Source organism: Suncus etruscus, chromosome 4 (assembly GCF_024139225.1).
Source record: "Suncus etruscus isolate mSunEtr1 chromosome 4, mSunEtr1.pri.cur, whole genome shotgun sequence".
In the NCBI taxonomy this organism is placed as follows: Eukaryota; Metazoa; Chordata; class Mammalia; order Eulipotyphla; family Soricidae; genus Suncus; species Suncus etruscus.
The window spans coordinates 45350018-45372034 of NC_064851.1; positions in this window are offsets into that span (position 1 = coordinate 45350018).

Sequence of the window (22017 nt, forward strand, 5' to 3'; positions counted from 1 at the left end):
ATAGCTCTGAACCATGTCTGGAGGGTGTTATCATATCACCATAAAAAAAAAGCGCATAAAATGTAGCCATCTGGTATCTGTGATTTGCAAAGAAATGCCACATGCTGAGGGAAGAGAGGGTAGATTTTGAGAAGTCTGTAATTAAAAAGCAAGTGGACTTGTTGAATGACTTCACATGGTCTGGCACCTTTGCTCTGGTGCAAACATCTGAATTGACCAGCTATCCTGTCTCAGGCATTCTTTCCAACCTGGCTTGTAGAAGTGACTTTGACAAATCACTTCAGAACAGCAGCTTTGCTTTGTCCCCACTTGGTGGTCTCAAAGCTTGCCCAGCTTCAGGAGGAGCAAAGAGACACTACTTCCTACTCAGTGGGACTAAACTCAGCCAAACCTGTAGGGAGATAACTGTTTGACCAAACGAACCATTTCATTGTTTTTTAAATTTTATTAAAATGCCATTATTTACACAGTTATATATCATAGGGTTCTAGACATACAATATTCCCACACCCATCCCACACCAAATGTCTTTCTTTTCTTCATCACAATTTCCAGGTTTCTATGTGTATGCTATGAACCCTGAACCCTTTCCCAGCCTGCCACCTTGACAGACACATGTTTTAAGTTTGGTTGTTGGAGTTTGGATCTCTTGTTTTCAGTGTTGTCCATTCTCTGGTTGGAATATTTAGCTCTACTGCTCCTTTATACCACTGATGGACTCAGATTCCCCTAGACACTTTTTCTTCCATTGCTTTTTTTTTTTTCTTCCATTGCTTTCTATCTTTACTTGTCTCCTCCCATCCTCAATTCTTTTTCTGCTGTCCCTTTCTCCTCACTATAATCTGGGACAAAGGGTGAATAATGCATTTCCTTATCCATTTATACTATCTACTATGTATAAGAGAGATCATCCTGTGTTTGTCCTCCAACTATTTCTAAACCACCATACTTGAGGTTTTTTGTTTTTGGTTTTTGGTTTTTTGGGCCACACCCCGCCGGGTGCTCAGGAGTTACTCATGGCTGTCTGGTCAGAAATAGCTCCTGGCAGGCACGGGGGACCATATGGGACGCCGGGATTTGAACCAACCACCTTAGGTCTTGGATCAGCTGCTTGCAAGGCAAACGCTGCTGTTCTATCTCTCAGGCCCCAGTTTCTAAATATTTGGTACTTCAAAATATCTGTTATTAATTTCTCATTTCACTGTAGTTAGAAACAAACTTCTGTTATTTGAATTGCTTTATTTAAACCTACAGTTTTCTGTAACACAGAATATGGTTACTTGTTAAATAAGGCTTTCTCCTTAATACTGGTTATTTGTTAAATAAGGCTTTCTCCTTAATACTTTTTTTTTTTTGGATTTTGGGCCACACCCGGTGATGTTCAGGGGTTACTCCTGGCTCTGCACTCAGAAATCACTCCTGGCTTGGGGGACCATATGGAACGCCGAGAATGGAACCCAGGTCAATCCTGGGTCAGTCACGTGCAAGGCAAATGCCCTACCACTGCACTATTGCTCCAGCCCCTACTTTTAAAAGTATATATTCTTTGGATGCTTTTAGAAAATGTGTATTCTGAGGCTGGAGAGATAGCACAGTGGCGTTTGCCTTGCAAGCGGCAGATCCAGGACCTACAGTGGTTGGTTCAAATCCCGGTGTCCCATATGGTCCCCCGTGCCTGCCAGGAGCTATTTCTGAGCAGACAGCCAGGAGTAACCCCTGAGCACTGCCAGGTGTGGCCCCAAAACCAAAAAAAAAAAAAAAAGAAAGTGTGTATTCTGGGGCCGGAGAGATAGTACAGCGGTAGGGAGTTTGCCTTGCACGCAGCCAACCCAGGATGGATGGTGGCTCGAATCCTGGCATCCCACATGGTCCCCAGTGCCTGCCACGAGTGATTTCTGAGCACAAAGCTAGAAATAACCCCTGAGCACTGCCGGGTGTGACCCAAAAACAAAAACAATAAAAAAGTGTGTATTGTGTTGCTAGATGTCTATATATACCCATTAGATGAAGTCTATTGGTAGTGTGTCGTTAAGTGGTGTACCCATTAGAGACAGAGTATGTTGAAATCTCTAACTACAATTTCTCTATTTTTTCTGCAGTTGTATCAGGTTTCACCTTATATACTTTGAAGCTCTGTTTTTAGTTTCATAATATTTTTCTTGAGAAATTGTCCTCTTTATACGAAATGACTGTCTTGATCCCTTGGACTAGTTTTTGCTCTTAATTATGTTTTGTCTATTATTAATAGACATACTTCAGGTCAGGAAGATGTGGCTCAGTGGCAGTGTACATACTATTTGTGTAAGTCCTGGACTCCATCCCGGCACCACTTGGAGTGATCGCTGCACAAATGTAAATAGCAAAGGGTCTTCAGCATTATGCTTTAATGATATCATAGTATAGCTCCTTTTTGTCATTGACTTTTGACCTATTATAGCTATTTTACTATAAACTATTGATTTTTTTCTTGTGAACAACATAGATCTTTACCTATTATTATAAACTTTAATGTGTATTTGGGATGCTTGCAACTCTACTATCCAAGCTAGGAGGTACTTGTCACATGTGTCTAAATTTAACTAAAATTTAAAATTTGAATCTTCAGTCATACTAGCCACATTTCATGTATTCCATGGCCACCTATGGCTGGTAGTTACATTCCTAAACAGCCCAGGTAGAAATAATTTTTCTTTTTTTGTTTCTTTTTTGTTTTTGTTTTTGTTTTGTTTTGTTTTTGTTTATTTGGGCCACACCCATTTGATGTTCAGGGGTTACTCCTGGCTACTCGCTCAGAAATAGCCCCTGGCTTGTGGGGACCATATGGGGACACCGGGGGATCAAACCATGGTCCTTTCCTTGGCTAGCGCTTGCAAGTCAGATAACTTACCTCTAGTGCCACCTCGCCGGCCCCAATAATTTTTCTTTAGCTACAACAGAATTATTAGTTTGGCTAGTTTGAGGCTGGTGTTTTTTGTTTTTTTTTTTGCTTGTTTGTTTTTGGGTCACACCTGGCAGTGCTGAGGGGTTACTCCTGGCTCTACACTCAGAAATCGCTCCTGGCAGGTTCCGGGGACATATGAGATGCTGGAATTCAAACCACCATCCTTCTGCATGCAAGGCAAATGCCTTACCTCAATGCTATTTCTCCTGCCCCTGTGCTGTTTATTTTCTGTTTATCCCATCTATCTTTGTTCTCTGTTCAATTCTAAGTTCACTTGCTTTCAAATTCTCTTGGTCAATCTTTATCATCCTTATCCTCTGTAACATAAAATATTCATTTTATTTCCTTAAATATATAATCATATATTTTAATATTTTGTTCCAATAATTCCAGCATCTGAAATATTTGTAGATCTATATTTGATGAAGTTTGTTTAAATGGTTTTCATTCAATATATCTTATTTTATTGTATTTATGAATTTTAAAAAGTATGTATATATATGCAGCCTATTTTTCTTATAGCTCAACCTGTAGGAAATCTCATTTGGAGGGTTGAGAATTGAAGGAAGTTCATACACAGCATTGGCCAGGGGCTACTCCTGTCCCAGTACTCCTACTCCTGTCCCAGTACTCCTAGAGGTGTTGTAGGGAGCAATGTGGTATCAGGGATCAAAGCTGGATCTCCTAAATGCAAAGCATGCACACTAACCCTTGAGGCTATCTGTAAGAATTCCCTATAGGTTTTTCTTTCAGTTGCTCAGGCTGTTATCATCTGAGTGATAGATTAAATTTCTAATTTAAATTCTCCATCCAAAGGTTGAAGAGATACTACAGAGGGTGGGGTATTTGCCTTGCATGTGACTGGCCCAGGTTCATCCTATATAATCCGCCAAGCTCTGCCAGGAGTGATTGCTGGGTGCAGAGCCAGGAGTAACCCCTGGGCACTGCCAGGTATGGTCTCCAAACAAATAAAAAATAATTCTTCATTTGGGCTAAATACCCAGGCCAAACTTTAACAACCAAACTTCAAAAGGTGCCTTTCAAGATGCCAGGGTGAGGAAGGAAGGTATGGGATGGAACCTGGAAACATTGATGAAGAATAGTTGACAATGGTGGCAGAATCAGTGCTGGAACATTGTATATATACTTTTTTCTTTTGGTTTTGGGTCACACCTGGCAGCACTTGGGGGTTACTCCTGGCTCTGTGCTAAGAAATTGCTCCTGGCAGGCATGGGGGACCAGATGGGATGCTGGGATTTGAACCACTGTCAATCCTGGATTGGCTGCATGCAAGGCAAACGCCCAACCACTGTGCTATTTTTCTGGCCCCAAGGAACATTGTATATATAAAGCCTAACTATGAACAATAACTTTGTAATTCACAATGCTTTAATAAAATAAGAAAAATTTTAATTCTCCATTCAGACTGGAGAATAGTTTAACAGGTTGGAACATGTGTTTTGCATACAGAAAATCTAGGTTTAGACATTGGCACACATTTCCCTGAACACCAGCAGAAGTAACCCTAAGTAATGAGCCAGGAGTGGCCCTTGGCATGGCAAGGTGTGGGTCCAGAAAGAACAAAATGTACTCTGACAGGGAATTCAGAGATCTGTGAGTATCGATGCCTTCTATGAATTTTAGGGAAAAAGTCCTGCCACTTTTCTCCCTACACTGTTATCAAGATGTTCTTTAGTATCATCTGGGCAATGTGATTTTGCCCTTCTCTTCTATTTGTCACTGTGGTTGTGATGACTGAGCACCACACGTTAGTTATGATGCTGAAGCACGTTCTGGTTGTAGTATTCACACACATGCTCTCCTACTCCCGGTCACACACATCAGGTGTGATGTTCCCACACATCTGGCTGTGTGCTGGAGCTCACACACCATAGGAGCCCTAGCGGTTCCAAACAGCAGAGCTATCGGGACTACGGAAGCACATGTGAGCAGCCCCAGGGATGATTGACCTCAGAGCCTTACACTCGCAAAGGCAACACTTTCAGTTACTGAGCCATCACCAAGCTTCTAATTTGGTTTTTTTTTTTTAGACCTCGGGTTTAATCCCTAATACTGAAAATAAACAACAACGACAACAAGAAAAGGATTACAACATGTAGAACTGTAACAGTCTTGGCTGTTACCTATTATCTCTTTGCCCTGCTAATATTATGCAGCCTTCATGTAGGAGGAACTCTCTGGAGCTTGAAAAAATAAAATAAAATCTCAGGGCAATGGAAGATTGCCATTTGTTTCCCATCCAGATTTTCTTTGACTACATATTGTTTTCACTATACTAAGATCAATAAATTCCTTACTGTGATGACAGACTGGAATATTTTTTGGTGAGATAAGTAATTCTCAAGCCTCAGGATGCAGTCACTCAGGCCTTGCAGTGTTGGGGACCACCAGGGTCACCACAGAGGGGTGCTGGGGACAGGCCATTGGATGCTGGGATACAAATTCTTCTTGACACATGCTTAGCTTTTCATACATTTTTTTGGGGGGGGGCACACCGGTGACACTCAGGGGTTACTCTTGGCTATACTCTCAGAAATTGCTCCTGGCTATTGGCGACCATCTGGGGCTGGGGATCAAACCCAGGTCCATCCTGGGTCAGCCACATGCAAGGCAAACACCCTACCACTGTGCTATCCCTCCAGCCCCAGCTTTTCATACATTCTTTTGTTTGTTTGTTTTTGGGTTTTGGGTCACACCCAACAGTGCTCAGGGGTTACTCCTGGCTCTATGCTCAGAAATCACTCTAGGCAGGCTCAGGGAACTATGTGGGATGCCAGGATTCGAACTACCAGCCTTCTGCATGAAAGGCAAACACCTTAACTCCATGCTATCTCTCCAGCCCCTTTTTATACATTCTTTTTAATTGAGCTCAAGGCCACAAAAACTAACAGCTGCAATCCCTAGAAGCAGCCTAAAGAGGTGAATTTGAGAGCCAAAGACACACCTGTGAAGCAAAGCACTCCCTTTTCATACATTCTTAACTGCTATCACCAGCATAATTATTTTAATAAAAGAATTAGAATTAAATTGCCTAATTGGCCAGCAAAAGAATTTGTACTCTGCTCTTTGCTACAATCCTAATCTCTCAGATGCCTTATTTTTTAATATTTTTTTACTGTAGCTGATATATTTTTGTTGTGGTTTTGGTGCCACACCTAGTGGCGCACAAACATTACTCCTGGCTCTGAGCTCAAAAATCACTTCTGTGGGGTTGGAGAGATAGCATGAAGGTAAGGCATTTGCCTTGCATGCATAAGGACGGTGGTTCGAATCCCAGCATCCCATATGGTCCCCCGAGCCCGAGCCAGGAATAACCCCTGAGCACTGCCGGGTGTGACCCAAAAACCAAAACAAAAATAAATCACTTCTGGCAGGGTTAGGACCATATGGGATGCCTCAGATCAAACTTGCATGGCCCACATGCAAGGCAAACGCCCTACCTACTATACTATCGCTCCATCTCCACACCCTAGCTGATATTCGAGGACAAGATTTTTCTCTTCTGTATACCAATAGTTAAGTTTCCATCAGCTAAACCCCAATCTACAACATGGTTCTTCATCAGAAACAGAATCCTCTTCAGTGAAACTGTGTAGAAACTGACTTTCTCAGATTAGGAAGTCAGAATTCAAATTTCTCTCCTGCTGGACTAGTTCGTGAGCTCCAGGTGGCCTTTATTTGTATGTGATGTGAAATCAGTTCCTTTATCTAATCCTTTCTCAGTCCTTGATGTATCTAATAAGTCTCCCTTATAACTCTAGTCTTTTTTATCTTCATTCTGGGGGGACTGGTGGCTTTTGTCCTTAGCAGCTGCAGCCTTAGTCTTTATCTGGGTTTGCGATCAGGAAGCTGTGATACTTCCTGAGAGTGTTTGGAGCACAATTTTTACACAATATAAACTGAGTTCACTTTGGAGTTACTCGAGGCTTCTGAAAGAGTTTGCTTCGCTTTGTCCAGTTTTCTACAGATTGAGCCCAGCAGTTGGTGAGAACCAGCCTCTGTGGTTTACATGTCCTGGTGCTTCCTGACCAACGTAAGTGGAGCATTTGGAAAGAAGGTAACGAGCAGGATTGGCATCTAGAAAACCGTTAAGAAAGGAGGAAGTTTATCAACACAGTGGGAGTAAATATCCAAACCACCTTCAGAGTGTGCATACGGCTTCTTGTGAGGGCCACTCAGCAGGTCAATGAAGAAAACCAACCTATACCCAGAGGCACAGGGGCCAGGAATGTGGCTCCATGTTACAACATTCTCCTAAGAACAGAGGCCTTTTTACTATCTTTCTGGCCTCCCAAAACAGTGTGTCTTTTATACTTAAAACGGAACATAAGTATATGAACGTCCTGATACTCACAATGAAATCAGACCCTATAAAAGATGTTGAAGAATTTCAGGAAAGTAACTATAGGGGGGAATAAGAGATGATGATAATGGCAACCCAAACAAGAAAAATGCCTATATTTTCCTAGTAAAGAAGTTGAGGGAGAATCATCATTTCCTGCTATTGAGTCCCATTGATAAAAAAGCTAGAAATGGGGGCCAGAGTGGTGGCGCAAGCAGTAGGGCATTTGCCTTGTAAGCGCTAACCTAGGACGGACCATGGTTTGATCCCCCAACATCGCATATGGTCCCCCAAGCCAGGAGCAATTTCTGAGCACATAGCCAGGAGTAACCCATGAGCATCACCAGGTGTGGCCCAAAACACAAAACAAAACAAAACAAAAAAGCCAGAAATGGCACGGGTGGGAGTCACTTTTTTCATCTGAGATATACACATGCTTTTCCACTACTCATAGGTGAATGCTGCTAATACGTTGGTCATTGTTTTGTGTTTTCAGGGTGTTGTCTTACTTCTGGCTACATTTGAAATGCAGACAAAATGAACTTTTCTTTTTATAATATCTTTATTTAACACCATAAGTACAAACATGTTTGTAGTTGTGTATCAGTTATATAAAGGCCCCCCCTTCACCATAACAATCTTCCCACCACCAATGCCTCCAATCTCCTTCCTGTCCCACACCTTGCCTGTATTTGAGATAGGCATTCTACTTCTCTCACTCACTACCATTGCTGTGATAGTTGTCAGTGTAGTCTTGTGGTAAGCTTCATATCATGGGCCGGACCTTCTAGCCCTCATCTCTATTGTCTCTGGGGATTATTTCAATACTGAGGCTGGAGCGATAGCACAGCAGTAGGGCATATGCTTTGTATGCTGCCGACCCGGGACAAACCTGGGTTCGATCCTCAATCCCTGGCATTCCATATGGTTCCCCAAGCTTGCCAGGAGCAATTTCTGTGCGTAGAGCCAGGAATAACCCCTAAACTGAGTGCTGCTGGGTGCGACCCAAACACCAAAAACAAACAAAAAATAAATAAAATAAAACCCACCACCACCAACAGCAATATCAACAAAATGAATTATTTTTATATTGATTACTATAAAGCTAATGCTGTCCCAAAAATACTATTATTTTTTTTTTCATGTGTTTTCTAGTAAGTCTAGATGCTAAGAGTCCTTTCTGGGCATTCCCCTAGATCACATCTTGGTGTAAAAAGATGGAGGGAAAGAAAAAGGGCAAACTCACAAGTCAGATTTTGTGTGAGCAAATCTGGTGATTGAAAATAGGGGAGTGTTCAGCAGACATGAAGTTTGGCAACCTGCCTGAATTTGAAGTGTTCAATATTGCTGGTCTCTGCAAACAATGATCCAGAATGAACTGTCTACTTGCTGCCGATCCTCCAGAAAAATAACACGGACAGGGACTTTCATGGCTACAGAATCTATTTTCTGAAATTCAGAGTATGAGTTCAGTAAGCCTCACAAAGTCTCTGTGATGTGAATAGGCTTGCCATTACCATTTCTACAAGAAATAGGAGTTGGGGTGAAGTGGGGTATATATATCTTGGAATGAAATTGCCTGACCCTTCTCAGGATGAACTCTGGCCCAACCATCATGAATCACACCCACAGAATCCCGGATTCAGACCTCTCAGCACCTGTGTGGCCCTGGGAAATTACCTCTCTAGTTTCATCTCTCTCATCTAGAATACAGGCATAACAGTTACCTACTAAAAATCTTGAGGGGGAAATACTGGCAAAACATTTGACTCATTGGGGTCGGGTATATAACTCAATGGTAGAGCACCTGCTTTGCATGCATGAAACCACGGGCTCAATCATCATCAAGGTTTTACTGGCAGTGCTGGGGGACCTTATGTGATACTGGGGAGTTGAACCGGGGTTAACTACATACAAGGCAAGTGCCTTACCCTTTTACTATCTCTCTCACCTCCCCAATCTGCATGTCTTTTATATTTAAAATGGAATATAAGCATATGAATTTCCTGATACAATGAAATTGAACTCCATAAAAGATTTAGACGTATTTAAGAAGAAACCACATGGGGGAATAAGAGATGGTGATAAGGCCAACCCAAACAAAAAACCCACAAGGATACAATGCAAACTGAAACTACAATAATCTCTAAATGGAGAAGTAATAATTGTAGCCTTTAAGAGTACTGGGAAGCAAGGGTTTGGAGGGATGCTATTTGCTACGGACACTCTACTTACTGATATTTCAGAGTTAGTAAGGAAAACTCAAACCTATTTTGTTGTTTTTTGTATGTTTGTTTGTTATGAAGGAGTAAAGCATACTTGGCTTTACTCAAAGCTTACTCCTGGCTCTGTATTCTGTGATCACTTCTGGTGGGACTTGGGGAACCATATAAGGGGTGCCAGGGATAAACCCAAGTTTGTTGTGCAAAGCAAACACCCTACCTGCTGTCCTATGACTTTAGCACTAGAACTGATTTTTTGTTTGTTTTTGTTCAGGGGGTCATATCCACCAGTGCTAGGGCCTTATTCTTGGTTCTGCACTTAGGCATCACTTCTGGAAGTGATGGAGAATTTTTTAAGTCACTAGATCAGATTTTTCTAGTCTTGTACAAAATATACACAGGGCCAACATGATAGCACAGTGGGTAGCGTGTTTGACTTGCATGCAGCCAACCGAGGTTTGATTCCAGGCATTCCATATGGTCCCCAAGCTCACCAGAAGTGTAATGCCAGGAGTTTACCCTGTGTACAACTGGGTATGGCCCAAAAACAAAACAAAAACCAAAAGTATACCAGGCCCAGGAAGATAGTGTAAGTGTAAAACACTTACCTTGCATCTTACCCGAGTTCAATTATATTTACCACAAATGCCTCCTTAAACCCCTCGATGAGTGAACCAATAGCAGAGACAAGAATAAGCCCTTTGCACTGCCATGTATGATCCCCAAACCAAAAAAAAAAAAGTGATGTAATTATACTTTAGGGACACAGAAAAACCTGGTCTCCATCAGAAAAATAAATAGAATTTAGGTGTTAAGTATTAACAGGCATCAAGCAATGGATTAGTCTTGGATGTAGTATTGAAATTGCAGTCCTTTGAGTGACAGGTTAATTTCTTGAATATCCTTTGAAATTGTTTAAAAGGTAGTATTTAATTTTATGTGACATTATCTAGGTCTCTAGAATAAAAAATTGTTATGATCTAGTTCAGTAACGGAATCAATTAATAACACAAGTAGGACCTACTGAAGGATGCAAATAATCTGATATCAAGCTTGACAGCCAGACTGTATGGGGTCAAATCCTAGCAATGTGGTTTTGGGAAGGCAAATTTTTTCTGCACTTTATTTACCTATGAAATAGTGATAAAAAATAAGAGATGTTTGGAATGATAAATTTTACATGCCCAGATTAAACATTATTTCAAGGGGTCTATGTGCAGTATTACCCGATGAACATTATAATCAATAGATTTAGAACCTTTACCATACTGGGTGAGTAAAACAGAATATAGAATTTGGCCCCGTTTATTTTGTGTGTGTACCAACTAAAAATTAGATGTCTTGAAGCGCTTGTACTTGAAGAGGAAAAGTCACAAAAGCTCTCCAGACCTGAATTATACTTTCAGTTTCATTGTGATTGTTGTTTCTTTGAAAAGTCTGGTTTCTCTGCTTACCACTCCATTTTACAAGTAAATACAAGTAGTAAGAAGTATTTACAAGTAAAAACAAGTACTTCTGCAGGGGAAAAAATAAATGAGACAGAGAAATGGAGAGAGAAAGCAAACACATGTCTGGAATAGAGTGGCACTCAAATAAAGTGGCCCTATTATTATTAATATTTTCATCGTTTTATCATTATTGATACTTTTTAATATTAGTAATTACCACTTCTTCTTTCTTTTCTTTTTCTTTTTCTTTTTTTTTGGTTTTTGTGTCACATCCAGCAGTGCTCAGGGGTTACTCCTGGCTCTATGCTCAGAAATCGTTCCTGGCAGGCTTGGGGGAACCATATAAGGATGCCAGGTATTGAACCACCATCCTTCTTTCTGCATGTAAGGCAAATGCCCTACCTTTATGCTATTTCTCCGGCCCTATAACTATCACTTCTTGTTTTTTATTTTTGTTTTGGTTTTTGGTTTTTATTTATTTTTTTTTTGGGGGGGGTCACACCCGCTCAGTGGTTACTCCTGGCTCTAGGTTCAAAAATCGCTCCTGGGGCCCGGAGAGATAGCACAGCAGCGTTTGCCTTGTAAGCAGCCGATCCAGGACCAAAGGTGGTTGGTTCGAATCCCGGTGTCCCATATGGTCCCCCGTGCTTGCCAGGAGCTATTTCTGAGTAGACAGCCAGGAGTAACCCCTGAGCATCGCCGGGTGTGGCCCCAAAACAAACAAAAAAAAATCGCTCCTGGCAGGCTCAGAGGACCATATGGGATGCTGGGATTTGAACCACCTTCCTTCTGCATGCAAGGCAAACACCCTACCTTCATTTTATCTCTCTGGCCTCCAATTACCACTTCTTTTTTTTTTTTAATTAATTTTTTTTTTTTTTGGTTTTTGGGCCACACCCAGTAACACTCAGGGGTTACTCCTGGCTATGCGCTCAGAAGTTGCTCCTGGCTTGGGGGACCATATGGGACGCGGGGGGATTGAACAGCTGTCCGTGCAGGCAAGGCAGGCACCTTACCTCTAGCGCCACAGCCCGGCCCCCCAACTACCACTTCTTAAGAATCTACTATGTGCAAAGAATTTTCTGTTCTGCATGCAACTTCCTAATTTATCCTAAAAATTTCTCTGGCATATTGGCCAGGTTCTCAGAAAAATCTCTCGTTTCTTGTTCATTCTCTCTCTCTCCTCTCTCTCTCTCTCTCTCTCTCTCTCTCTCTCTCTCTCTCTCTCTCTCTCTCTCACACACACACACACACACACACACACACACACACACACACACACTGTGAATGACAAGTTTGCTTCCACAATTATGATGCTAAGCCCCATGCTCTACAGGAAGTGTGGCAGCCTAGGAAACCTGGCAGCATTTGCCTGAATGTCAAATCCTGAAAACTAAAAAAGTCAAAAGTCAATAGTTTATATTCAAGTCTGATAGTTGAGGAAGATGAAATGGGTTGACCCAACTCTAACCAGCTAGCAATCAAATAATGGAGTAAGTCTAACTTTGATATAACAGAGGATTGGAAAGAGTCCTACATCATCTTCAGTATAGAATGCTCAGACTCTAAAATTGATCATGGTCTCCTGTTAGTATAGTGTGATCCACACTTTACTAGGTAATAGAGAGAAAGTGCAGCTCAATTTAATGATGGATGACAGATGCATCCTGACCAGGAGAAACAGAACTTGCACTCTCATTTTGAAGCTTGATGAGTCTCCAACTTTAAGTGAAGTCAGGAGGAATAATCTGTTGTTAATTTTTTGTTCATTTTTCTGAGATTCCTCATGTGAACAGCACACTTAGGTGAGATCAAAACTTTACTGTATAGGGCCAAAGAAATAGCATCGAGGTAGGGCATTTGCCTTGCATGCAGAAGGACGATGGTTTGAATCCCAGCATCCCATATGGTCCGCCTCCCCCCCACACACACACAGCCTGTCGGAGTGATTTCTGAGCGTAGAGCCAGGAGTAACCCAAGCGCGGCCAGGTGTGACCCAAAAGCCACAAACAAAAAAAACAAAACAAACAAAAAAAACTTTACTGTATAGAGGACAGATAAACATATGGAACTACATCAAACTAAGAAGTATTTCCGGGCCGGAGAGATAGCACAGCGGTGTTTGCCTTGCAAGCAGCCGATCCAGGACCAAAGGTGGTTGGTTCCAATCCCGGTGTCCCATATGGTCCCCCGTGCCTGCCAGGAGCTATTTCTGAGCAGACAGCCAGGAGTGACCCCTGAGCATCACCGGGTGTGGCCCAAAAACCAAAAATAAATAAATAAATAAATAAATAAATAAAAGAGAGAGAGAGAGAGAGAGAGAGAGAGAGAGAGAGAGAGAGAAACATACATAATATCGTCTCTCATTTGTAGGATGAAAAGAAACATAGAAGGGGAATAACAAATGTCCAAATGCAACCGAAACTGAGAATTGGTCTTTGGTAGGAAGCTTACCATGGGTGAGTTGATGGGGAGGGGTATAGGGAGGGAGGACATTGGGTCAATGGTGGAGGGAAGAGGACACTCTAGGGGAGGATGTGGTGCTAGAACGATTTATGCAAGAAACCTTACCATTAACAGTGTTGTAAACCATGGTGCCTAAAATAAATTTTAATTAAAAATTAAATTAAAAATTTATTGAATCAGTAAATGTACTTTAAACAAAATCCCCATAAGAAATCTTGTTAGAGATGTTGGATAGGTAGAACAAGTGCCATTTGCCTCACATTTGACTAACCCCAGTTCGATTCCTGCCATCATATATCATCTTCCCAAACACTGCTAGGAATAATGACACACCTGAGCAGAGAACCAGGAGTAAAATGCTGAGTATCCTCTGAGATGGTACAACCTCCCCCCCACCAAATTCTATTAAACTTAGACCATATACAGTTTTTAAGTAATATTTATTTGTCAAAAAATAATTTTTAACCAGGCATGCTCTAGATTCTAGATGCAGCAGTAAATAAAGTAGATTTGGTTTCTAAAATTCACTTAAGGGGGTCAGATAACAACCAAGAAAACAAACACGAAGTCAAATAACCCAAAAATACAAAAGAGGACTTATAAACACACCTGTAGCTCTCTTGTAAGTTCTCTGGGGCTGGGATTTATATAACCTGGAACTTCTCTGTGTCTGTGGAGTCAAAGGGAAGAAGCCCAAGGAAGAGGTCATTGCATTTCACAGCATAAGAAGTGGAAGAAGAAAAGGAGGAAGTTTCATGAGCACAGTAACATTTGCATACACACCCAGACAGGGCAGTCAGGGTGTGGAGAAAGCTGGCACCAGGCAAAGGCTGTACCCTGGGAGAGAAAACCATCTTTATTTACGGGAACATTGGGAGTAAATAGATGTTCCAGCAGTTACAAACATTAGCTGAAAAATTCTTGGGAGAAGGAATCCTAATCACTACTTTTCCCTCTTGGTCTAAGAGAAGTCATCTCCAATCTGAGTATTTCCAGCACCCAGCCAGGGTTTTCATAGAATTATAGAACTTCAATGGTTAGTTCTGGAAAGTCCCTTGTGAACAGTTACTCCTCATTCTCACTTCATACAAAGTAAACAAAGTCTGAGAGGGGGTGAGCTCAAATCTGAGCTCTGGCTCAGATTAAAAATTATGCCTGGTTAAAAATTATTCTTTGACAAATAAATATTAAAATTTTTTTCTGCTCAGAAGTCCCATTTCTCCTTCAAGGAACATGGCATTTCCCAGCTCCTTTAACAGTTCTATTGTGATTGTGAGATGGTGTTGTGATTTATGGAAGTGTAGAGAATTGATCTAAATCTAATGTCATATGATCATTCATACACTATCTGCATTCATCTGCCAACTAAATACAGATAAAGAGAGGGCTCCAAGCAAAGATGGTGAATGTGGCAGGCAAGAAAGAGGCAGCTACCATATCTCAATCACTTGTGAAGGCAGCAAGCCAAACCCTCTGATTCTCTAGAGAGCCCTAGCAGAGACACTATACTTCAGATCTGTTGACTCCCAAGTCATCGCTCTCTCATCTTTCCAGAGTCCCCAGGAAACTTCATACCTTCTTCTCACACCTGTAATCTCCCAGTCCTGGACACAGTGAACAAAACAGAAATCTCCATGTTGGAACCAGTGAATGCTTAGTGGTACACAATCACTAAGTTGTGACTGGCTTCAGGTCAGCTAGTATTTCAATCATGTCCTCCTAATCTGCCCACTCTTTTAGGTGCTTGTACAAAGCACATGTGTCTAGGGTCTGTCATGCAGGGAACTCTTTCTTTATTGGAGCTTGGATATTGCTATAATATCCTGAGGCTTGAATAGTGAATCATCAAGAACTGTAGGCCGCTGATATAAAAGTAGAAGTACCTACTTCTTCCTGTCCTCTCTGAATCACATATGAAGAGTTACATAATCAGACAGTTATTTATTGCTAATCACAAAACTTACATCCTTGGGCAGTTGATTAAATGAAGTAATCTAGATCTCTTTTACAAAGCTTCCTGACTTTCACTCTCTTGTGTGTGAAGGGACTTGCCTTGAAATACTACCTAGATATTATCAATTTAGATGGCAAACTCTTTGGGGAAAAAAAAAGGAAAGGGCTTAATGTAGAGAATCATAGAATGCAAAGCTTCAGAATTCATGATTTTGTTTTTCATTTGAATTTTTAACTTTTTATATAGCATCTTAGCACATGATGCAACCAGTAACCACGCAAGAACATGCTAAAGAGCTTGCATGCAGAATGATTGATATGGTGGTTAATAACTTGTTGCTCTTGATTCTTAGAAGACTATGTACAGTAAGTATTTGTAGCATAAGAAAAGAGGAAGTGGAATTTGTGTGAAACCTCTTGGAAGATATGTCCAGGAGGTGAATCACAGGTAAGCTTACCAAAGGGTAAGGAAAGGATGGCTTCTGACTCTTTCCAAAGAAGCCATTAAGAGCTACTGAGTCAGACTGACTGACTTCCTTACCCCAAGTTCAAATGAGGAATTGCCACTGTAGCAAAATCTTACAGAGCCATGGCAATCAGCTCTACTTCTCAGAAAGGGCAACCTAAGAATTAGTCTGATTCATGTTAAGACAGAATTGAAACTACGCTTCCTAATTTACACCCCCCCCAAAAAAAAAATTCTCAATGAAGTTTGTAAACCCAGCACCAAGAAGCAAAACTAAGTTCCTACTTTTTTGTTTCTTCTCTACAGACTTATGAAATTTTTGCAAATGCAGATCTCTGAGACCACAAAATGAGCGGGAAGAGGAAAACAGTGGCTTACTCTTTTTATCTGCTTGTTTTTTTTATTCCCTTCCTTCATTGCTGTTGCTGTAATGATCCGAGGTAGCACATGCACCTGGCTATTGTTAGGCATCACGGTTTTAACTGCAGTACTCACTGGGGGGGGGGGGGGGTTGCACGACAGCCTGCATTACTTGAAGCTTTGAACTCCTGTCACCCCTTTCACTGTGGTGCTTGCCAGAAGGCCGCACCCTTCATTGATGCTCCCTGGGGCTAGCTATGGTATTCTCAGAGGTGATCCTTGGGTTTATACTTCTTGACTGTGGCCAGAGGATAGCTGCCAGAAGCACACTCAGCACACTCAACCCACTCCAGGATTCTGAACTCATGATCATGCAGTTACAAAGAAAGGACTCAGGCCGCTGTACTATACCTCCAACCCCTCTTTTAGACAGAACAACTTAATACTTTCTCTCACAAGTCTGCAGGTATGTAGAACTTTTTTTTCCCACCCCAACTTTTATTTTTTTTTATTAATAAAAATATTGGTAATGAGACCAGGGCTGGAGAGACAGTGTAGTGGGTTGCCTTGATTCCCAGAACTTTGATTCCCCACTTTAATTCCCAGAAACACAAGTGGTTCACCAGGAGTGATCTCTGTGAACAGAGCCAGCAACAAGCCCTGAGCATAGTTGGTGTGACCCCCAAATACAAACCAAACCAAATATAAAGCTAGCAATATTTTATTGGTGCTGCTTACAAAGATGGATACCTAAAGCATAAGGGCTGAAAAGATTTAAGATAGGATAGGGGACCAAAGCAATAGCATGGAGGTAGGGAATTTGCCTTGCATGCAGAAGGACAGTGGTTCAAATCCTGGCATCCCATATGGTCCGCTTTGCCTGCCAGGGACGATTTCTGAGCACAGAGCCAGGAGTAACCCCTGAGTGCTGCCAGGTGTGACCCAAAAGCCAAAAAATACCCAAAAAGATAGGATAGAAAAGTACTATGTGACCCGGAGAGATAGCACAGCGGCGTTTTTTGTTTGTTTGTTTGTTTGTTTGTTTTGGTTTTTGGGTCACACCCGGCCAGTGCTCAGGGGTTACTCCTGGCTCTAAGCTCAGAAATCACTCCTGGCAGGCTCAAGGAACCATATGGGGTGCCGGGATTTGAACCACCGACCTTCTGCATGCAAGGCAAACGCCTTGCCTCCATGCTATCTCTCCAGCCCCAAGAGAAAATATTTTGAACCATACCTAGCAATATCTTGAGGTTATTCTGGCTCTGTGTTCAGGGGACTATGCATAGTGCCAGTTAAGGCAGTTGCCTTTACCATGTACTGTGTTTCCATACCTCTTAAATTATTTCTGAAATAAATTGATTAAAAGTAAGCAACCCCATAATCATATGGACAATTCATGAAAAGATATTTCAGGGGAAAGGAAATTTATGAGACTAATAAGCTTATGGAAGGATACTCACTCAACTCAATCACAAATAAGGAAATGCAAACTACAGAAAAGTTTTGCTTTTGGTATTTTGTTTTGTTTTGAGGCCACACCCAGCAGTGCCCAGCTATCAATTCTGGTGGGACTGTGGTGCCAGGGATTGAGTTTGGGACTCCTGTATAGAGCATGAGCTTTGAAACATTTCTTTTTTTTTTTTTTTTTTTTTTTGGTTTTTGGACCACACCCAGTAACGCTCAGGGGTTACTCCTGGCTATGCGCTCAGAAGTTGCTCCTGGCTTGGGGGACCATATGGGACACCGGGGGATCGAACCGTGGTCCGTCCAAGGCTAGCGCAGGCAAGGCAGGCACCTTACCTTTAGCGCCACCGCCCGGCCTGAAACATTTCTTAAGACCATGATTGGCAAAGTTTTTAATGTCTGATATCAAATGTTGGTAAACTTAGAGCAACAGGAATTCTATACTACTGGTAGAAATATAAATCAGTTGACAAGGACTTTGGGAAGTAACTTGGTAATGACAGCATTTTCATTCCCAGAAATATACCCTTAAGAAAGTCTTTCATGAGTCAGAAAGATAGTACAAAATATTAGGCACTTACTTTGCACATAGCTAAAGGAGTTAGATCTCTAATGTCCCATATGGTCCCCAAAGCCCTGCCAAGAGTTGCTCCTGGGTCCTTAGCTAGGATTAAGCCCTGAACACAGCTGGGTGTGGCCCCCAAACACATATATATGTGTATATATTTCATGAGGAGATATGTAAAAGTTCAGGATTGTTTGTAATATAAATATTATAAATAGTTAAAATGTTCCCAATAGAATATATAAATAAAATACTTATATCATAAAATGCTACATGCAGTAGTAAAAATAAATGAATAAGGGGCCAGAGTGATGGCACAGTGGTAGGGCATTTGCCTTGCATGTGGCTGACCTACAACTGACCGTGGTTCTATTCCCCAGTGTCCCATATGATCCCCCAAGCCAGAGCAATTTCTGAATGCATAGCCAGGTGTAACCCCTGAGTATCACCAGGTGTGCCCCCCCCAAAAAAAAAAAAAAAGAATAAAACTATGTATACCAAGACAAATCTCAAAAGCAATGTTGAGGGTGAAAAATGCAAAGTACATAAAACTCCATATACATATACACATATGTATGTATACTAACATTTCCATTGAGTTATAATATGCTAAATATTAAGTAACTAAACTCTGGCCCAGATTTTTTTAATTTAATTTAAACCTTGACTTAAGGAGTTAAAACTATTACATAGTTTGAGTTTTTTTGTTGATATTTAACACATGGTACTTAAAATGTAAATAGGAAATAGTCTTTTTTCTTTTAACCCTTCGATGTAATTTCTTTCTGCTAAGGCGATCCGGTTAAATGCAAAGGCCATAACCAGCTAGGTCAAATCACTATCACCACGGATTTCCAAGGGCAAGGCAGACAAGCTGTAGCCTTCAATTCTACTCAGCTGTCCCTTTAATTAAGGTAGAGCTTTTACAACTCAATTGTTCCATTCCTGTCTCAAATCAATCAGACGAAATTCACCTTTTACGTGGCCTGAATCCTGATCGCTTGGCACACGGGAGAAGTAATTTAATCATCTCGGGTGTAGATGAACGCAAACTCGAATTAGCTGCTGAAAGGACTCATCTCCTCCGAGAGAGCTGTGCTTTTCCACTTTTATGCAAGAGCTGAGCTTCACCAACTGGCTGGCTGGAGGTATTATTAAAAATTTAGTGAAAGAAACAAAGGTGTGCTCTGGTGTCTCTTCTTACCCTTTCTACTGTTACTCCAGCAGACAAAGGGCATAGAGCCTACCTCATGAATAATGTGACATGGAATATTCACTATCTATTTTTAATGGAGCCAAGTAATAACATTAAGGGAGATATTTTGCAATCTTCAAATTTCACAAGGTAACAGGTTCAGTAATTTGTTTTGATTCTGAACTGGGGAGATCAAGATATTTTTTTTCTCTAAAAAACATACTATTAACATCCAGCTCCTCATTTGTAGCACCAACAGGGATTATGAGATTAAACCACATGTTCTAAAAGTCCTAAGGGGAGAACAGAACAAGATACTTCAATCACTTTTACTTACCCCTCAGTATAGTTTCTTTACTTTTCAAACCAGGCTGAAAACAACCAGCCAGCAAACACTATCAATTTGGGTTTTTTTTTTTTTGTTTTTTTTTTTTTTTGGTTTTTGGGTCACACCCGACCCGGCAGTGTTCAGGAGTTACTCCTGGCTCTCAGAAATCGCTCCTGGCAGGCTCGGGGGACCATATGGGATGTCGGGATTCTAACTGCCATCCTTCTGCATGCAAGGCAAACATGCTATCTCTCCGGCCCCCAATTTGGTAATTTTTATTCATTGGGAATTCTGCTCCCTGGACACTACTTTTACTCACCCATCAGATAAGATAATTTGGAAATTATCTTAAGTTGCATTAATGAATAAAAAAATGTGAATTTTGAATGGCATCAGAATGACATGGAAAGACCATATTGAAAACCAGACAAGACTGAGATTCAGGGCCAGAGCAGTGGTGCAAGTGGTAGGGGGTGTGCCTTGCACACGCTAATCTAGGACAGACTGAGGTTCAATACCCCAGGGTCCCATATGGCCCCCCAAGCCAGGAGTGATTTCTGAACACATAGCCAGGAGTAACCACTGAGCATCACTGGGTGTGGCCCCAAAACAAAACAAAAAGACTGAGATTAAGAGAAAATGGAGCAAAGCAGCGTCAAGCTCCTCTTCCCCACTGACTACAAAGTCCTTTAAGTTTCATCAGTTACTAGGATCTCAAACAAAAATCTTTCCACTGTGTAGTATGAGCATCGCTAGCCAGGATGATGTCTGAGTTAATTTTCTTCACTTACCTATCATCTCACTAAATCTTTTTTGGTGACCTCTTAAAGTATGCCAGACACTATTCTGGAAGCTGAAGATTCATCAGTGACTTAAGTCCACAGGACGTTGTTACAGACACAAAGACTACAAAAGTACTAGATATATATTGGGTGCTTAGTGTGTATGGAACTAATGAGAACAGAAATGAACACCTGCATGAAAACCCTGACTCAGAGATGTCACAAAGAACATAGGGAATCTCCACAGAATCATAGGCATCAGGACTGGATAAAAATAGTTAAACATATCGCATGCAAGAGACTTGGGTTTGATCCTCAACATGAAAAAACTGCTGGAAATAATCCCTGAGGAAAGTTGGCTGAGGCCCATAAACAAAGAATCTGAGGCATAGAAAATGCATACAAAAACCTTAAACTGAAGAGACAGCTCAATGCTGGGTCTCAGCACATGCTTTTCATCCAGGAGACCCAGGTACAATCCAGGTGGTTCCTAGACCACCTCCAAGAGTGAGCACAAAGCCGGGTGTGGACCCCAAACCAAACCAAACAAAAAGCATATGAAGGGGCTGGGGTGATAGTACTATGGGCAGGGTGTTTGCCTTACATGTAGCCAACCTGGGTTTGACACTCAGTACCCCTGAACACTGCCCAAAGTGATCTGAAGTGATCTTAGTGCAGAGCCAAGAGTAACCCCACAGCACTGCTGGGTGTGCTTTGCTCCCCAAAAGAGCATATGAAAATTAAACAATTAAATTTTACTCATTTCAGCCTATTGATTTGCTTGCTTTATTTTCATAATCCCTTCTTCTTCTTGCCAATTCCCCTCCAAGGAAAACAAGTCTTTATTAAATTCCCTGTCTAAATGAAATACAATAATATATGAGTGTTAGTACTTTATTAACTTAAAACACCAATAAATATATATTAACAAACAAGGGATCACAGAAGATCCTAAAATATTTACAAAGCTGCTAAATGTGAAAATACCAGTTTTTTTTCTCTATGATACACATGTAAAATAGTTAGAGATGATCTTCATTTTTTTTAGATGCTGAGAAATATCAGCTTTGACATTAAAATATACAAGAGTGTTTGAAGCATCAGTTCAACTATTTTGCTTTTATGCTTGAGAAAATCCAAATGAGTTTAAAGGGAAGGTCCAACATTCTGTTGCATCTTCTTGGGATTTTCTCAGAGCAAGAGAACAGACCCAGATACTGAGAGGCTTAACTGATGATCAGCGCTCCCCAGAATCTAGCACAGGCCCTGAAATGCTGCAGGCTGGTGGTCATTAGATATTTGCTCAGTGCAAAGGTGCTGGTCCTTGGTGTTGAGCCTCAGCCATTGCAGGTCTCCCAGGGAGAAGGGCTCTAATAAGACCCTTTCCTTTTACTCCTGCTTGCTGCACACTCCAGAACGCATCCTTCCATTGCAGACACTCATCTCCTGATCAGTTTCTGGATC